At 40.5% G+C, this 18,959-nt stretch overlaps 1 protein-coding gene across 6 annotated transcripts in view; it reads left to right on the top strand.

Moving 5' to 3' along the window:
* The window catches only part of CNTLN (centlein), a 254,478-nt gene that overhangs the window by 61,254 nt on the left and 174,265 nt on the right, over window positions 1-18,959 (top strand). The window lies entirely within an intron of this gene.

The following is an 18,959-nucleotide window of genomic DNA, read 5'->3' as shown; positions in this document are numbered from 1 at the left end:
TGTTTTATGGATAAAATAGCAAAGGGGGTCATTTAAACATTTATTTGGGAGGGGCCATGTCATTTTTTTTTTTTTTTAAGTTTTTTTTTTTTTTTCTTTTTCTTATACACTTTTTGAATCCCCCTAGGAGGACTATTCCATGCAATCACTAGATTTCATACACTGGTCAATGCTATGCCATTGCATAGCATTGACCAGTGTTATCTGCAATCTTCAATCTTAGTACGGTGTGTCGGCAGACTGTTCTAAGGGATCACAAACTGCCTTTAAATGGCTCTTTTCCCCCATCTCTGGTGTCTAGTTGGACAGATTGACCCCCCCCAATGATGCGATTGCGGAGGGACGATCTGTTTTCTGCACCTGGAATGGGCCTCAGCGTCTCAAGCATTGATCTCGTTGGTTGCATCCAATTCAGGAAATTCTTTATAAAAAGCGATCAAAAAGTTGCATATACGCAAGCAAGGTACCAATAGAAAGTACAGATCATGGCGTAAAAAATTACACCTCACACAGCCCCATAGACCAAAGGATGAAAGCATTATAAGGATGATAATAGAGCAATTTTAAAAACATAACTTTTTTTTTTTTACAAAAAAAAAAGTTTTACATTTTTAAAAGCAGTCAAATAAAATAAGTTATATAAGTTGCCTATTGTTGTAATTGTACTGGTTTGAGGAACATATATAGGAACATATATAACATGTCACTTCTACCATAGGGCAAATGACATAAACACAAACAACACACACACCCCAAGAAAAAAAAATGTGTTTTTTTTCTATTTCACAGTGCAAATGATTTTTTCCCCGGTTTCGCTGCATGTTTTATGGAAAAATTAGGTCTCTCATTGCAAAGTATAATTGGCATAGCGAAAAATAAGGGCTCGTGGGTCTGTGGGTGAAAAACACAAAGGATCTGACATTTTTAAACACAAGGAGGTAAAAACAAAAGCGCAAAAAAAAAGTTATTAACATTTTAATATTTCACTCAATTCCTTTAGCAACAATACTGAATGTTAAAAAAAAGTTTACCTATTTATTTTTTATATGGGAAAGGTGAAAAAAAAACTTTGACAATGCAGGAAATTTAGGTAGACCAAAGCCCAGACTGCCTGTAGTTGCCTGTAAGAACCAAATTAAACTAATTGCTGGCCTCAGCATCAGAGACCAGCGGCCGGGGAGTGACAACAGATACACAAGTTGCATATATAGAGCCTCTCAGCGTAAACTGAGGCAGCTAGTTTTTTTTTTACAGGTAAATTGCCTGGCATTTGCCATACAGACTATAAAAGCCAATCAAAAAGCATCAATTCATAATCAGCCAATTAATGTTAGTGTATCAAAAATAGAAATAATGGGGGAGATTAATCAAACATGGTGTAAAGTGAATCTGGCTCAGTTCCTCTAGCAGCCAATCAGTTTCCACCTTTCATTTTCCAAAGAGTCTGTGAGGAATGAAAGGAATCTGATTGGTTGCTAGGGGCAACCGAGCTAGCTTCACTTTACACCATGTTTGATAAATCTCCCCCAGTGATCTCATGTAGATTTAAACCTACAATGAGTACCCCCCCCCCCCCCCCCCCAGGTATATTTCTCCTTTCCAGTATCAAAGCTTGCACAATTACTGCGGTGCCAAGTTCTCAAACAGTATTTTCAAGAAAAATTTACTTTTGGTTCTCAAACACTTTTCGGGCTCCCAGTCTTGAAGTGCAGTAACACCACAGTATTTGAAAGAAAATTTACCTGAAAGTAGTGTCCAGAAATCAAACTTTGCTCAGTATCTGAATGTTTTTGCAAACAAGGATGGTGGGTTGTACCTGGTGAGTTAAGCACTGGTGAGGCTTCACATACAGTACAGTACTGTATAAGATTGCTGGAGTGTATATACAGTACAGTAGTATACTCAGTGCACCATAATCCCCCATATTTACAGTGTGTGGGGGGGGGGGCACTATACAGTAAAGGAAGAGTGGGATGTTTCTTGTTGAAAATGTACTGCACAGTATAGTGCTGTTCTATAATGTACTGCACAGTATAGTGCTGTTCTATAATGTACTGCACAGTAAAGTGCTGTTCTGTACTCTTGTGTAGGGCATTTAACTGGCCACTTTTCAATGTAATAAATGAGTATTGTAGGTAATTATTGGTGGGTGCTGGGACAAATTAAACACATTTACATTATTTCCTATGGGAAGACGCTGTCTGTTCTCAATCTGCCTTCTGGAACCAATTAAGTTTGAGAACCAAGGTACCACTGCACTGTTGTTTAAGCATCTGTTTGTAACAGTTATAATTCTTACAAAAAGCTTTTTTGTATATAGTGTATATATATCATCTTTTAAGATAGTATATGCCATGATGTGTGGTTCATTACCCTTTCACTTCATGCACACCTGAGACTACTAAGATGACCATGACATAAGCACATTCTCTTTGGTTGTCTTACCTAGGGTCACCAACACAGATACAGCATTGTGTTTCAGTAATACAGTTTGTCCATAAGATGTCCATACAGAGTCCACTCCAGGCCCAGGCTTAGGGAGACCTTTGGGCTTTACAGTAGTGAAATCCATACTGCTCTAATATCTCATGGGAATAGTAGAATTGCTTTCATAGCACTTTAGTAAGCACAGAGGCAAGAGAGAGAAGTAAAGAGAAGTAACCAATTGATGCCCTGCAGTCATGTTGTGGATGTGCCAATTAGACACCAGACACCTGTCATTTGGGCATTTAGGTGGTTTAATGGCTGACATCAGCAGAGTCATTGATGTCAGTCATTGGCAGATGGTGTCTGCTGCAAATAGCACTAGCCAATTAATTAATGTAGAGCAGTTATGAAAGGGTTAACACTAGTCTGTTAAATTGATATATACTGTACCGTGATTTTAGTTGTAGATTGATAAAACAAAAAAATTCAATTTAAAATGACGTTAAAGCGACTCTGTACCCGCAATCTGACCCCCCAAACCACTTGTACCTTCAGATAGCTGCTTTTAATCCACGATCTGTCCTGGGGTCTTTTTCGGCAGGTGATGCAGTTATTATCCTAGAAAACAACTTTTAAACTTGAAGCCCTGTGCCCAACGGGAGTATCTGTGCCCTAACTTTGCACCACCCCTCCCTCCTCCCCACCCTCTTTATCATTAGGAATGCCACTGGAACATTTTCTCCTTTCTGAACACTGCACAGGTGCCTTAACGATCTAGCCCATGTACTGGTCTGACACAGGTGGGGAATAGAAGACAATCTGCCTGGGGCATTCCTTATGATGAGGAGGCTGGGGAGGAGGGACAGAGAGGCTCTGCCAACCTAATGCATAAACAATCTAATCCCCGGCCGTTGGGCACAGGACTGACAGTTTAAAAGTTGTTTTTTAGGACAATAGCTGCATCACCTGCCCAATGGACCCCAGGACAGATCTTGGATTAAAAGGAGTTATTCGACGGTACAAGCGGTTTGGGGGGTCAGATTGTGGGTACAGAGTCGCTTTAAAGGAAGAGTCTAATAAAGTGCTTTTTTCCCTGCACTTACTACTGCATCAAAGCTTCACTTCCTGGATAAAACGGTGATGTCACGACCCGACTCCCAGAGCTTTGCGGGCTGTGGCTGCTGGAGAGGATGATGGCAGAGGGACACTGAGGGACACAGGGCACTGAAGGGGCACTGAGCATCCCTCTGCCATCATTCACTCCAGCAGCCACACCCCGCACAGCTCTGGGAGTCGGGTCGTGACATCACCATTTTATCCAGGAAGTGAAGCCTTGATGTAGTAGTAAGTGCAGAGAAAAAAACACTTTATAAACATTCCCCATAATAAGTGTATATTGGTGATTTGTATAACTTTTAGGGGGTAATACGATACTTTAATAAAAAAATTTCCCGGACTTCTCCTTTAAATTTTTATTAAAGTATTGTATTACCCCCCCAAAAGTTATACAAATTACCAATATTCTTTTATTACGGGGAATGCTTATAAAGTGCTTTTTTCCCTGCACTTACTACTGCATCAAGGCTTCACTTCCTGGATAAATCGGTAATGTCATGACCCGACTCCCAGAGATGTGCAGGCTGTGGCTGCTGGAAAGGATGATGGCAGGGGGACACAGGGCACTGGGGGGGACACTGAGCATCCCTCTGCCATCATCCTCTCCAGCAGCCACAGCCCGCACAGCTCTGGGAGTCAGGTCGTGACATCACCGTTTTATCTAGGAAGTGAAGCCTTGATGCAGTAGTAAGTGCAGGGGAAAAAAAGCACTTTATAAGACTTTTCCTTTAAAGCGACTCCATACCCACAATCTGACCCCCCCCCAAGTAACTTGTACCTTTGGATAGCTGCTTTTAATCCAAGATCTGTCCTGGGCTCCGTTCGGCAGGTGATGTAAAATACTTGAAGCCCGTGCCAAACTGGAGTATTTGTGCCCTAACTTTGCGCAACCTCTCTGTCCCTCCTCCCCACCCTCTTCATCATTAGGAATGCTCCAGGTAGATTGCCTTCTATTCCCCACCTTTGGCAGCCCGGCACATGGGCTGGATCCTTAAGGACCTGTGTGGTTTTGGGGGGGTCAGATTGTGGGTAAAGAGTCGCTTTAAGTATTTCTATAGATGGGTATTTGTCTGAGATGCAGTACATCAACGGTTCATGCAGTTCATTCTGTTGGGAAAGTTTACAATTGTTTGCCTTAGTTCCGTTTTAGAGGCTACTGCATTTAAGTGAATGGCATCGGTGTTGGGTGGTAATGACATCAATAAAATCAGAACTGCTATTTCCTTTCTAGCTTCCTGATATCATTGTGTAATGGCCACCTGTTAAAATAGAATTTAGTGTAAAGTCACCGAACGGGAATTACTTAACCACGTGAGGATTTATTTTATGTGTTTGTTTTGTCTGTTTTCTTCTGACATTGCTTGTGAACGACTATTTGGATATCTTTTACAATGGCAGTGCCAGAGTAAACCGCTGATTTGGGATTAGAGTGAGACTTTCTTTATAATGTACAAATACAGCTGTACTCCAACTTTGCTTCTGCAAATCACAGAACCCAAGAGCTCTACAAAGAATGTCAGCAAGGATTACCTCGCTGTCTCCAAGTACTCTGTATTACAAGATGTTATTAGGAGATTTAGCGGTTTATTGTTGTAGACAAATCACGTGCATGTAAGGACTTGCTTACACATTTTCAACCTTTGTTTTCTGTTTTAAAGTTCTAAGTTACATGGCCTGAGGAAATGCAGAACATTACATTAATAACTCTTAATATCTAACCATCTCCTTTTATATGGACTTATTTAGCTGCAATCTAATAACCTAATGGTGTGTTTACACAGAAAGATTTATCTGACAGATTTTGGAAGCTAAAGACAGGAATGGAATTGAAAGAGGATAGATCCCAGTCTTTCCTTTATGACCTGATCCCTGTTTATAGTCTGCTCCTGGTTTTGGCTTCAAAGATCTGTCAGATAAATCTGTCCGTGTAAACGCACCATAAGAGGACCTAATTTACCTAATCTGGCAAAATGACCTAGATTGTCTACCTGGCTTGAAACAGATTAGCACAAGGCGGATAGTTATTTGGTTTGTATCAAGCTAAAGCTGAGTTCACACATGCATTGGTTTTCTGATGTGGTAACGGACCCAAGTTTGTTCGTTTTTTTTTGTTTGTTTTTTTAATACGTGTCTGATGTCAGCACTCTAATAATAATTATAATAATTTTGTCTATGTAGGACCAACATAAACTGTAGCACTTCTAGCAATTCAGGTGGTACATAACGAAACAAGACCAGACATTACATAGAAACTATGTCCTCATGGGATATAGTTTGTATTTTATACTATAGGCCTCAAACAAGCGGCCCGTGGGTCTCTGAGGTGATCATTTGCTGCTAGCAAAATCTCTTGGATCCTCTGGTGACTTTCTCCCTTTACTGCATCTGACTCTTATGTGCTCCCTGCTCCTTCATCTACTCATGGGCTGCAGGCACTTCACTTAGTATGTAGCCCCCTCACTGGCTGGTGATCCTGCCATTGTGGCTGTCAAGCTGCAAGACTGAAGAGAGAAGCCACGGTCCTTGGAATCAGGGTATTATTATCAATCCCCCCCCAATGGTGGGGAGAGGGGGTTATGGTATGGTTACTGAATGGTAGAATGAAGGGCATTGATACTAAATTGAGGTCCTGGGGCAATATTGCTATATGCAAGCATGCAGGGGCACTATTACTATATATAGAGGCTATTAGCTTTAGTGGTTTGGTCATGTAACCTTTGTTACCATTGCTGTGTTGTCCCAGCCTTATTCTCATTGACAGATTGGTAAGGGATTTTATTTTCTCCTGAGGTGAGGAAAATTGGCTTACACCTCTGAGTTTTTTTTCTTTTTACCTTTATCTTCATTGCATTGTTCCCCATCCCCCATTTACCAGTTAAAACACAGCTGTGTGCTGTATTTTTCTGACCATCAAAGCGCAAGTAAAATGCAAGAGTAAATAACTCTTGTAACTTTCAACATCTAAATCAACAATAAATGTGAAATAAAGCAAGTTTGCAATTTATATTCATATTTTTTTTTTTTCATGCTGTAGAACGAAGCTGAACTTACCAGAAATCCAGGTCAAGGCTCCAGAAGGCAGATTTTCTGACTGGTTGAAAAAAACAAACTAAAAAAATTCCGGCTAGTACAGAGAGTCATGGCGCAGTGTGTCTGTCAATCACATGACTGTCTTCTCTCTGTGAGCGCTCAGCCTGAAAACACTGGACTTCCTGTTTTCTGACTTTTTTTTTTCCACAAAAAGAGTCTGAAAACAGGAAGTGCTTTGTTTTCCATGATAACTTAAAAAAAAGTTTAAATTGCAACCTTGCTTTATATATCTAATCTACTTTTGATTTAGATTTTGAAAGTTATGATGACAGTGACACTTAAAGTGTGGAGCGTACACATAAGGAAAAAATGTTTTTATTTTTCCTAATTACACAGAATATATGTAATAGCAGTTGAACATCATTAGATTCTAAGTAATTTTAACTGTTTTTGTCAATAGTAATGCTATAACTACTTTTATGTCTAGTCAACAGAGGGCGAACTTGCAATGTATTGAAACCATGAACTCACAAGTTTTACAGTTTCCCGTCTCTTTAATTTAGGTAGTTATCATTCAGTTGTGAAGCTTTAATTTGAGAATGAATTCTCTTTTGAATATAAATTTTACCTGTGTGATTAATAAATATTTAATTGTGTTTACTGAACAAATGCAGTCAGTGTCTAGCTGTCTTGTATCTTAAGTTTCTACATGTACCTGCTGACATCAAAGACTGGTTTAGTAGCCCAGGCATCCAAGGAAGCACTGTAATTAACTTGAAGTGAATATTTTTATTTGTAATGGAAGATCTGACAGGTATATGCTTTCTGCTGATATAGAATTCTGTTGCATCTGTTAAAACATCCTTTTAAACTCTCTCCTGTTATTTAGGAGTTGGTTATTTGCAGGAATTGGCCTTAGTGTGAAATTGATATTGAAATGTTCAAAGAGAGGATCATTTGGAAGGGCGACAAGTTGCAGCTTGCACCCTGAACAATGCTGGTGTTTGTATATATTGTGTATAAAAGTGTGTGTGTGTAGTCTTTTTTTATTCTAAGTATTCTGTAGTATGCTGGTTCCTAAGTTTCTCCTTATTCTTTATGGGACACACTAATGCAGAAGTAAAATTGAATATTGGTATAGGCATTTTCAGCTGTCTTTTGCTTCAGACCCCCATTTCGTTGCTTATGTATTGCTGAACATATTTTTTTAACTTCATTTACCAAACATAACTGACTACTTTTGTGATCCTAGGGGTAAAAAAAATCCCCTTTAAAGGCTTCACCACTATTTGTATCACACTAACTAGCTGTTGTTAGGCTCAGTCCATATCTACTGACAGAGAAACCTGAATGGAATGCACAAAGTGGAAGTGGGGCTTAGCTACTGCTGTGTGTAGGAGAGAGAATTAAAGTTTGTATCAATAAAAATGAACCTTTTTCAAGAACCCGAGAGCCTATATAGTAATAATTTTATTGCATAACTTAAAAGGGTTATCCAGCGTTGGAAAAACATGGCCGCTTTCTTCCAGAAACAGCACGACTGTTGTCTCCAGTTCAGGTTCGGTTTGTAATTAAAGGGACAAGTCTGGCAAAAAATTTTATTGAAGTATTGTATTGCCCCCCAAAGTTATACAAATCACCAATATACACTTATTACGGGAAATGCACATAAAGTGCTTTTTTCACTGCCCTTACTACTGCATCAAGGCTTCACTTCCTGGATAAAATGGTGATGTCACGACCCGACTCCCAGAGCTGTGCGGGCTGTGGCTGCTGGGGAGGATGATGGCAGGGGGACACTGAGCATCCCACTGAGCCTTGATGCAGTAGTAATTGCAGGGAAAAAGCACTTTATGTGCATTTCCCGCAATAAGTGTATATTGGTATTTCCCGCAATAAGTGTATATTGGTATTTTGGGTAATACAATACTTTAATTTAAAATTTTGCATGACTTCTACTTTAAGCTCCAGTCACTTTAATGGAACTGAGTTGCAAAACCTACACCCAAACTGGAGACAAGAGAGGTGCTGTCACTGGAAGAAAGTGGCCATATTTTCTAACACTGGATAACCCCTTTTAATGTTTATAAAAATATAATTCAATTTTTCCCCCACAAGCCTGGGTCTTAGTCTGAATGTATCAAATAGTTTTGTGTGGTTTTATAATATGGCGCACAGCAATGGTATGCTCAAGCTGGTAAGCGGCAGCTTTGTAACCTATGCATGTGAGCTGGTATCACACAACAGGGTGATTATATGGAAGTTTCCTCAGCCTACTTTGGAGAGGTTCTGCTTTGTTTCGCTAATGAAATTCAGAGCATTTTTGTATGCAATTATTCAAATTGTTATTACCCATACTGAACACTCAATGACTTAAGGTGGATTAATTAAACTGTAGCTGGTTTGCCATCTGGGTGCAACATATTTAGCTGCTTTTCTATAAGGAAGATTTTTCATTGAATAAAGTATTTTTGAGAAGGTAGTTGCCAGGTTGTGTTCTCTAAAAGATAAATGTTAGACCTAGCTTCAATTAATGCCATAATAACAGCAATAAAAGGCGTCTGCTTGTGGATGTTTTTTCACCTGCCCGCGGTTTGCACAAAAAGGGCTAATATATTATTTGGAAGATGATGTTATGGCTTTATTGCAGAAGCAAAGACAAGTACATTTAAGTTCAGTACACTCATTTTACACAACGGCGGAGGGGGGGGAGCGATGACAGGCATAAACCTAATCTGATTTTTATGGCTCAAGCGGATTCATTAAATTAGAGCTCTTGGTGTTCATGTTCATTAATGAACCGGTGCCATATGCTTTAACTACCCTGGTCAATAGCTGATAAAGAAGAGCTCTTGTTCCGAAAGACAGAATTAAAAATAAAAAAAAGTGAGAAACAGCTGGATAAAAATATCCTTGTTTTGGACTTGTATCAGAGGAGTTGCTTTGATTTCAGTAAACTACAACCGAGGCAATATGGCTCACAATTTGTGACCCAAAGGTAGTCATACATTACTGGAATACAGCCTACTGCGCCTCACATTACACAGATGTGAAGGCCTGATTATAGCTGCTTCATAATTAACAGTGATCCGATTTGTTTTGTGGCATAAATGGTGCATGTGTAGAACATTAGCCATGGCACTCTCATTCAAATTCAACTCAAGGGCTCAGCGGCAGGCGGGTCACGAGCTTCAGGGAGTTGAAGCACAAGCTCCTCCATATGTTCTTGCTGCATCTTACTATGGCTACGAGTGCAAGTTAAGTTCCCTAAAGAACCTAATCGTGTTCTGTAATTACAGCGCGGCTTTCTGCTGGCTAGAAATGAGGGAAAAGCTAAAACACTCCCTCATCAGATAATTTGTAAATTACTTTACATGGCGGATGCCTAACTCAGTTGGTTTTCAACTGCTGAAATTATAAATAATTGTAACAGATGTGGCAATATGGCTGGTCTCCAATAAACGAGGCCCTTGGTAATTTGGCCGACCCTTTGACAGGCCAATTTAATAAAATGTGAACAAAATCTTCTTGCTAATAATTTATCATCCTTTTTCCCCACTGAATAAACTTAATTACCCTAGCAGTTAACAAGGTCACACCCAGATGCCAAACTCTGCTACAGTTTTGATAATGCAATCAGGAATTGAGAGGTGATGACAGTGTTGTTGTTTTTTCATTACCTGGCTCCATATAAACACAGGTGGCGTAGCTTCCTTGTCAGTTTTTAATAATTACAGGCTATTATGGAATGCATAGTTAGCAGATTGAAAACCACACTTTAGTGAATTTGTTTGAGTATGATTGAGATTTTACTGTATAGAGATGATAATATCTGGAAAATCTTCCCAGCACTTAGTGCCCTAACAGACAGCCCAGTGGTAGCTCGTAAGTGACATCAGGAATATTGTTTAACTTTTTCAGTTTGCATGGTTTCAAGAAATCCCCACTTTATGATGACCCTGTGCAATGTAACCTTTGTTGTTTAACACTTATATAATGGCTTAATTGGCTCGAAAAGTGACATGCTTGAAGGCACAGAATGGACTCTTTAAGATTAGAGGTTGAGGTCTTCTAACAGGGGTGACTTACATTCTCTATTACTTTGTAATATAGGGATGGCCATGAACTTATCTATATGCATTGCATTTTTTAAGACTTTTTATTCCTCTTGATTTACTTCTATTTTTATCAAATAACATAAGTGCGTTTGTCTAAAGGCATGTAAGGTAGAAATAAGAGATCAAACAAGAAAGTTATTTCATTTTTTTTATTGTAGCTTTCGCTTAATTGCTTCGGTTAAAATGTGCTTCTCCTTTTTAATGACACTTTAATTTTTTTATTTTTTTTGTATTAAAGAAGCAGTTCACTTTTTATTTTTTTGGCCCCCCCCCCCGGGTAGCCGCTGTCAAGTATACTTACAGAAGATGATCGGTGTCCCGTTCCCATCGGTCAGTTCCGTCCCGCGGTGCCGTTCACATCGGGCGCGCGCTCACTTCCGCCGGCTGCTGCGAGTCCTCTTCTCTGCCCAGTGATTATACGCCGGAAGTCACTCGCTTCCATGCATTCTCTATGGAAGCGTGTGACTTCCGGCGTTCAAATGACAAGGGAGAGAAGAGGAGTCACAGCGCCGGCGGAAGTGAGCGCGCGCCCGAAGTGAACGGCACCGTGGGACGGAACTGACCGACGGGAACGGGACACCGATCATCTTCTGTAAGTATACTTGACAGCGGCTACCTGGGGGGGCGAAAAAAAATAAAAAGTGAACTGCTTCTTTAATGGATATGCCACAATTTTTACCTACAAAGTTACTCAGAACGAGTGTGTTAAAGGAACAATATAGAAACTAAAGGTTGGAGCACATGTTGTTGCTACGGTTGTTCTGTATTGTGTGGCTGTACTTCTTGGTTGAACAGTTTTATACAGTACTACAGGTTCCATAGTGCAATGCTTTCCCTCAGCTGTTCATCACAGTCCCCCACCCTGCCCATTCCCCAGCCAAATCTGTTGCAGAACATCTAGGCTGTGTTCACACATTGCAGTTTCATTGTGTTACTGAATTGTTTGCAGCACTTTATTATTTCCTTGTACTCCCACCCACACAGCACACTGTATTCTCTACCTTTTTTAACTCAGTTTTATTATTTTATTGTATGACTTACAGACATCATAAACAGTATGGCATGTCTAGTAACAGAAGCAAATACAATATCCACAGTGTGAAACCGAAACACAAAACCACACATCATCACAATCAGTAACTAACTTGGGGAAGAATCATGATACAAGAAAGAAATATCATTTAAAGGGGTAGTTCACCCAAAAATTTTTTCTTTCAAATCAACTGCTGCCATGAAGTGCCAGAGATTTGTAATTTACTTCTATTAAAAAATCTCAAGCCTTCCAGTACTTATCAGCTGCTGTATGCCCAACAGGAAGTTGTATTATTTCTAGTCTGGAGAGCAGGAGAGGTTTTATTATGGGGATTTGCTACTGCTCTGGACAGTTCCTGACATGGACAAAGGAGGCAACAGAGAGCACTTTGTCAGACAGGAAAGAAAACACCACTTCCTGCTGGACACACAGCAGCTGATAAGTACTGGAAGACTTAAGATTTTTTAATAGAAGTGAATTACAAATCTCTGGCACTTCATGGCACCAGTTGATTTGAAATAATTTTTTTTTTGGTGGACTACCCCTTTAAGGCATTCAAGACATTGCTGGTAATCATATAATAGAGAGATAAGGCACAAAGGTGAGGAGGTGATTTGCCAAGAGACACAGACTTGTTTTAGGTGAGGCTAGGGATATCATGAACGATATCAACGTCCAAGGTGAGCGGCACCTCGCGTCCCAAATTTTTCCCAATTTGGCAGGGCATTTTCTATATTTATAAATAATGTGTTCATATGATATTGTGGTATTAACGAGGTCCACAGAGCAACAGTGGGAGGTCGCTTGTCGATCCATCGGAGGGTTATAGCCTTTCGGGCCATGAAGAGGGCTTCTTTCAGAAAGGTTGAAGTGTAATGGGTCCACACCTCCTCACATATAACTCCAAACAAACAGAATGTGGGATTTAGAGGTACCTGCAGAGAGCACATCTTGGTGAGTACTGTCACCACTTCTTGCCAGTAGGCTTGCAGACAAGGACAATCCCATATCATGTGCCAAAACCCATTTGGGACACGAAGGGGAGGGAATCCTGCCCATCCTACAGAGACGGACTGGGGTCAGGTAACTCTGGTGTATTATGATTATTGTATAATTATTATGATTATTATTATTGTTGTTGTTGTTGTTGTTTATTACAATTGAGTAAGGCGATTGTTAACTGAAGGGGATACTAGAGTGTGAGAACATGGTTTCGGAATATATTCTCTCCACTTTTCCACAATTGGTAGTGGGGTGTTGCATGCCTTGAGGCGAATAAGATGTGAATATAATAACATCAGTCTTCTGGGGCCTTGAGACTGTATCAGTCCAAAGATTGGATATGAGGAAATTATTGCCACACCATTCCCAAACCGAATATGTAGGAGGTAGCACAAAACAGAAAAGACACTAATAGGTGCACCCACAAATAATCAACAATCTGTATAATTTTTATTAAACATAAATTCATCCTATACAAAAAGCTAGACAACAATTAAAAACACTTAAAAAACACCCACATGGGTGAATTGTATGAAGAAGTAAACATAAGTTAAACTTCTACACTAGAACGCTACCTACAAAACATCATGGGATCCACAACCATAAATATGAAAATATACCTAATCCCTTGCTGCTGGGAATGAATGCCACTTCCTATCTTCTCTTAACCCTTAAGCGACCCTGGACGTACCCGTACGTCCAGGGACGCCTCCCCGAGATCAGAGCTCTGAACCGCCACAATCCCAGGTGCCGCATGTAGCCCGGGATCGCGGCTATTAGCAAGCACTGTCCGATCGCCGTGCCCGCTAATCAGGTAATCGGAGGCAGCTGTCAAAGATGACAGCTGCCTCCGATTACTGGCTGCAGCACTTCCTGGTGTCTAGTGGGTGAGATCGCTCCTCCGGGACAACGTCCACTGGGATCCTGGGTGATATCTGTTTGATACTATGTGATATTTTCATGCTGCTGTTTGGATGGATGATACCTATTTCCTTGTATTCTAGGGGGATTTAATATTTATTTGATTCCTATCATTGGTGTTTATTTGTTGTTTTTGGAGGTTTATTAGTATTTTTAACACTGTAATTCTTTATTTATGACATATTTATTGCTATTTCTGCACAAAGCACTTAAGAGGAAATAGGAAGTGGCAGCAAGGGACTAGGTATATTTTCATATTTATGGTGGTGGATCCCATGATATTTTGTAGGTGACGTTCTAGTGTAGTTTAACTTATCATGTTTACTACTTTGTACAACACCCATGTGGGTGTTTTTTAAGAGTTTTTGTCTAGCTTTTTGTATAGGATGAATTTAAGTTTAATAAAAATTATACAGATTGTTGATTATTTGTGGGTGCACCTATTAGTGTCTTTTCTGTTTTGTGCTATGTATATTGGTTAAAAACACTGGTAGCATCCCATATTTTGATAAGAATTGGTTAGCTCCCTGTTTTAAAAATACTAGAATATGTAGGAGGTGTCTCAACTGCAAGTATTTGTAAAAATGGGAATTAGTAATATCACGCATCAATTTCAGAGCATCAAAAATGAGTATAAGACAGTCTTTGAAAACATCTTTCAGATAGCAAACCCCCTTAACTCTCCAATAACGCGCATCAGGGAAGGCCAGGAAGGAAGAGAGCTCACTATTATCCCAAAGTGCTGTCTCCTCTGAGGTACCCTCAAAAGTAGATATATTCTTAGCGGCTGTCCAGACCTGCCTAGCCACTTTTACAATTGTCAGGAGTTGGCGGTGAGGAACAGTGAACATGTGCAACACTGACCATAGAAAGGGTAGGCCAGTATAATCTAAGATATGCCTCTCTGATGTGCGGGGTGTATCCGCCGACATCCAGGAGGGCATATTCTTTAGTTGCCCAGACAGGTAGTATAAGTATTGGTCCGGTAATGCCGCCCCTGCCAGGTCCTTAGGCCTTTGCAATTTAGCCAGCTGTAGCTTAGATCTAGATGCCACCCAGATAAAACTAATAATAGCTGAATCTAGGATTTTAAAGAATATTTTAGGAATAGGGACAAACACATGTTACAGCAAATAGGAGCACTTTGGGGGGACCACCACTTTGATAAGGTTGATCTGTCCAGCCACTGACAGGGGGAGGGCACTCCACACTTTAAACTTGTCTCCAAAATGGCCTATCAGAGGATCTATGTTCTGGGTTAATATTTCAGATGGATGTTAAGCAATCTGGATTCCCAAATATTTAAACATGTCAGTAACCACTAAGCCCTCCACCCAAGAACCCAGCAGAGGCGAGCGCGAAGGGCTAAGATATAGTAAGAAGTACTTAGTCCAATTCATAAAGAGACCGGAATACGATTCAAGTGTGTCTGAGGTGTATCACCCTGGGGAATGACGTGTCAGGATGGGAAAGGAACAGAAGCAAATTGTCAGTATAGAGTCTGACTTAATTCTCTCCCTCTGAGTATGGTATTCCAGAGTAGGTCCTGTCTGCCCTTATTAGTGCTGCCAATGGTTCCATAGCCAGTATAAACAGGAGTGGGAATAATGGGCATCCCTGTCGCTTGCCCCACTCCAGGGGGAAGGAAGGAGACACCAACCCATTCAAACTGATGGAAGTGGTGGTATGTTTGTACAGGAGGGAGATCCATGAAATAAAGTTAGGACCAAATTTAAACTTATGTAACACGGCTAGGAGAAAGGGCCATTCTATAGAATCCTCCCCTTGTACGTTTCCCCTTTTAACTGCAATCTGCGCTCTTCTTATGTTGTCAGACGTGCTACGTCCTGGTACAAAGCCGGACTGGTTGGGATGTATAAGAGACGTAATGACTTTGTTAAGACGATAAGCTAATACTTTGGTCAAGAGTTTATAATCAGAATTAAGTAGCGAGATAGGTCTGTAGGAACCGCATTCAGTTGGGGTCTTACCAGGCGTCAGGAGCAGAACAATGGCAGCTGCATAAAAGGAGTCAGGCAGGACATGCTTATAAAAGGAGGACTTCAAGACTGGTAACAGAGGGGAGAAAAGGATGTCCTTGTATTGTATATACTGATCCAAAGGAAGCCAATCAGGCCCGGAGACCTTACCTTTGGCAGAGTCATGTATAGCGTCTCCTAATTCCTCCAATGTCAAGGGCGCTTCCAGTATGGATCTCCGTCCCTCAGTGAGGGTTGGGAGTGAGATGTCATCTAGGTAACTGGCTATGTCTTCTTCCGACCGTTGGGGCCTGGTCTTATACAAGTCAGAATAAAAGTCAGTGAAGCGATGTAGGATATCTCAACCAGAGGTCAGTATGCTTCCATCGGCGGACTCTATGCGGAGGACCGCTGGGGATGTGGTGTTTTGGTGAATAAGGTGAGCTAAACGGTGACTACCCATTACCACATCTCAAAGTTCTTCTGTGGGCTAAAAAATAGTTTCTGGTTATTTTTTTCATGTAGACAATGTAAGTATTGTCTGCCAGCCTGCAGCCATTCACATCTATTCTGTGCTGTGTGGTCCGAAGTATAAGAGGCCTCCAGTTGTCTACAAGCGTCAGCCAGCTCATCCTCCCATCACGCCAACTCACGTTTGGTATAAGAGATAGAAGATTGTATACATTCTCTCCAGTAGGCCTTAAGGGCGTCTCAAAACATTCTATGTGAATCACAGGGAATATTATGGTGGAGGAATACCCGGAGCTGATCTGGAATACGCTCGTGTTCCTTAAAAAGCGTTAGCCAGAACGGGTGGATTTTACGGATTCCACGGCTAACTTGTAGGGGTTGTAAATAAACGTCAGCCACAACAGAAGAATGAACCGACACCGCCAGCAGCAAGTGGGTCACAAAGGAAAGTAGTGCGCCGGCCTTTGCATTACCAAACACATAATCTATTCATGAGTGGTGGGCACGGGTGTAGCTGGTGAATTCTAATAATTGGGGGTGTAGGTGCCACCATAAGTCTACCCATCCCAGTTCCTCCATTAACAAGCTAAATGCTGACTGTTTGGTGGGAGGTACCCAACTCCCTGAAATTGGTCTAGCAAAGGATTCATGATCAAATTAAAATCCTTAGCACATATAAGGGCTGCTTGTGGAAGCATAGCAGGGAACCTCGCTGCCTCGTGCACTACGGACAATGATGCTGGAGGCGGGGAGATAAAGGGCAATTATAAAAACTGGGACATTATCTATCCAGGCTTGAACAAATACTCTCCGTCCTTCAGGCTCCCTGTGTGTTTGTTCCACTTCACAACTCTGTGAACGAAGCACTAACAGGGAAACGCCCCTAGAGTAAGAAGTGTGAGTAGAATGGAGTAACCATTGTATCCATGGCCTTTTTAGGTATTTCAGGGTAGAGTTTTGCATATGTGTCTCCTGCAGACACATAATTTGGGGATGGTGCTTCTGTATTCTCTTCCTTTAACAACGATATTGGAATAAAGTAAAGAACTTTTTAATTTTTTTTTTTTCTTTTCATCTCCATGCTCATATTATAATCAAGCATCTTTTATCTTTGAAGTTGAGCTCCACAATAAGGACTTTATCCAATATTATCTTACATGGGATTTTTGTGCAGATGCTGCAGTACTGCAATAAAACTCCAACATGTGTGAACATAGCCCTAATTTCACTGCAGAGTTTTGCACGATCATTGAAGTGGCAGCACCTACCTCTGGCTGGTCAGAGATGGTGAATCACTCAGGGGATTGGGGGATCCAGCCAAGCCTCTTGTGACATCTCGCCCTGCCCCCTGTCTGCATCATCAGCCTAATCTCAGCAAACACAATGTGAGACAGAGACATGGAATTTTTGTCTCCTAAGGTGGGAGAGCAGAGGGAGCAGGAGACAATGTGGATTGGCACAGAGGCCATTTTTCTTCACTTCCTGGATTTCTATCAGCTACCAGTGTGGCAGAACCGTACAGATACGCTAATACATTGTATAGACACATCTATATAACTTTTAATGTACTTTTAATAGAAAACAAGTTTTCCTTATATGGAGTTCCCCTTTAATTCAGTAAACTAGCAAACACTGTTCCCTCTACATAGTTTACCTAAATATTACTGTAACTTCTCACAGGCAGTAAGTAAGCAGCACTTCACTGCTATTACTATGCCTTGGAAGGCAGATCTTCCTTTCTAACTGCAGTTTTGTTAAGAAGAGATTGAGAACATAATCCATGTTGCCTTATCAGACCGCTAATCACTTTGAAAACTTTAAAAAAACTGTATTATCATATATGCATTCATTCTGCCGGTTTTCATTTGTACTTAATGTCTGATGCATTCCGCATTAGTTTCCAGCAATAGTCAGCTAGCATTGATGGTTTCCAGTAGCTTTGATCATGCCATGTATTAGAACATGTTAAGTCACCCTTTAAGTGCTGGCCGGTATTACAGAGTGTAGATTCAGACTGCCAGGGATGCTGGTCATGTGAGCATCTATTTTACGTAACTGGAAAACCCTTAAAGAAGGAAAGTTAGTCTGTTATAAATTGGCCGTCAAGGTGTCCTAATCTTAATCCAATGGAAAATCTTTGGGAGAGGACTGTAGTGGAAGAAACTGCTAGTAGACCTGTCTATTAAACATATGGATTGGTACTAAATGCTTGCCATTGTTGCCATTGTTTTTCCTCCTTGTGTTTAAAATGCCATAGCGCTTGCATGAGACCCAAATGAGCCCTTATTTTTTGCAACACCAATTGTACTTTGCAAAGACGCACTTTTTGAAAGTTGAAAAAGGTGCACATTTTTTTTCATTTCATTTGTTTACACCGTTTGCCAATGGTAAAACTGACATTTATCTCTTCTGTTCTTCAAGTTAGTACGATTACAACGATAGGCAACTTTTTATTTTGTTTGACTGCTCTTTTTAAAATCCCTCCATTACCATCCTTAAAGGAGAAGTCCGGCCAAAATTAATTTTTGATATGTTGTTACTTATGAAAAGTTATACAAATTTCTAATGTACATTAATTATGGGAAATGCACATATACTGCTATTTCCCTTAATTTAGTAGATCAGGAAGTGTTAGAAATATCTCAAGAAGTGACGTCACGACCCAGGGTGTAATTCCTATGGAGTGTCCAGCAGGGGGCGCTCTCTATATAGAAGTCTATGGGACTTTATTGTTTCTATGGGTTTCTATGTAATGTAATGTAATGTAATGTAGTGTACAGTGCTTTATTGAATGAATACATCTATGGAATACTTTGGGGAGCAAGTGTCCTTGCTCCCCAAAGTATTGCATAAATGTATTCA

Source organism: Dendropsophus ebraccatus, chromosome 3 (genome assembly GCF_027789765.1).
Source record: "Dendropsophus ebraccatus isolate aDenEbr1 chromosome 3, aDenEbr1.pat, whole genome shotgun sequence".
Taxonomy (NCBI): Eukaryota; Metazoa; Chordata; class Amphibia; order Anura; family Hylidae; genus Dendropsophus; species Dendropsophus ebraccatus.
Note: the sequence above shows the minus strand (reverse complement) of the source record. Positions and strands in the feature narration are given on the sequence as shown.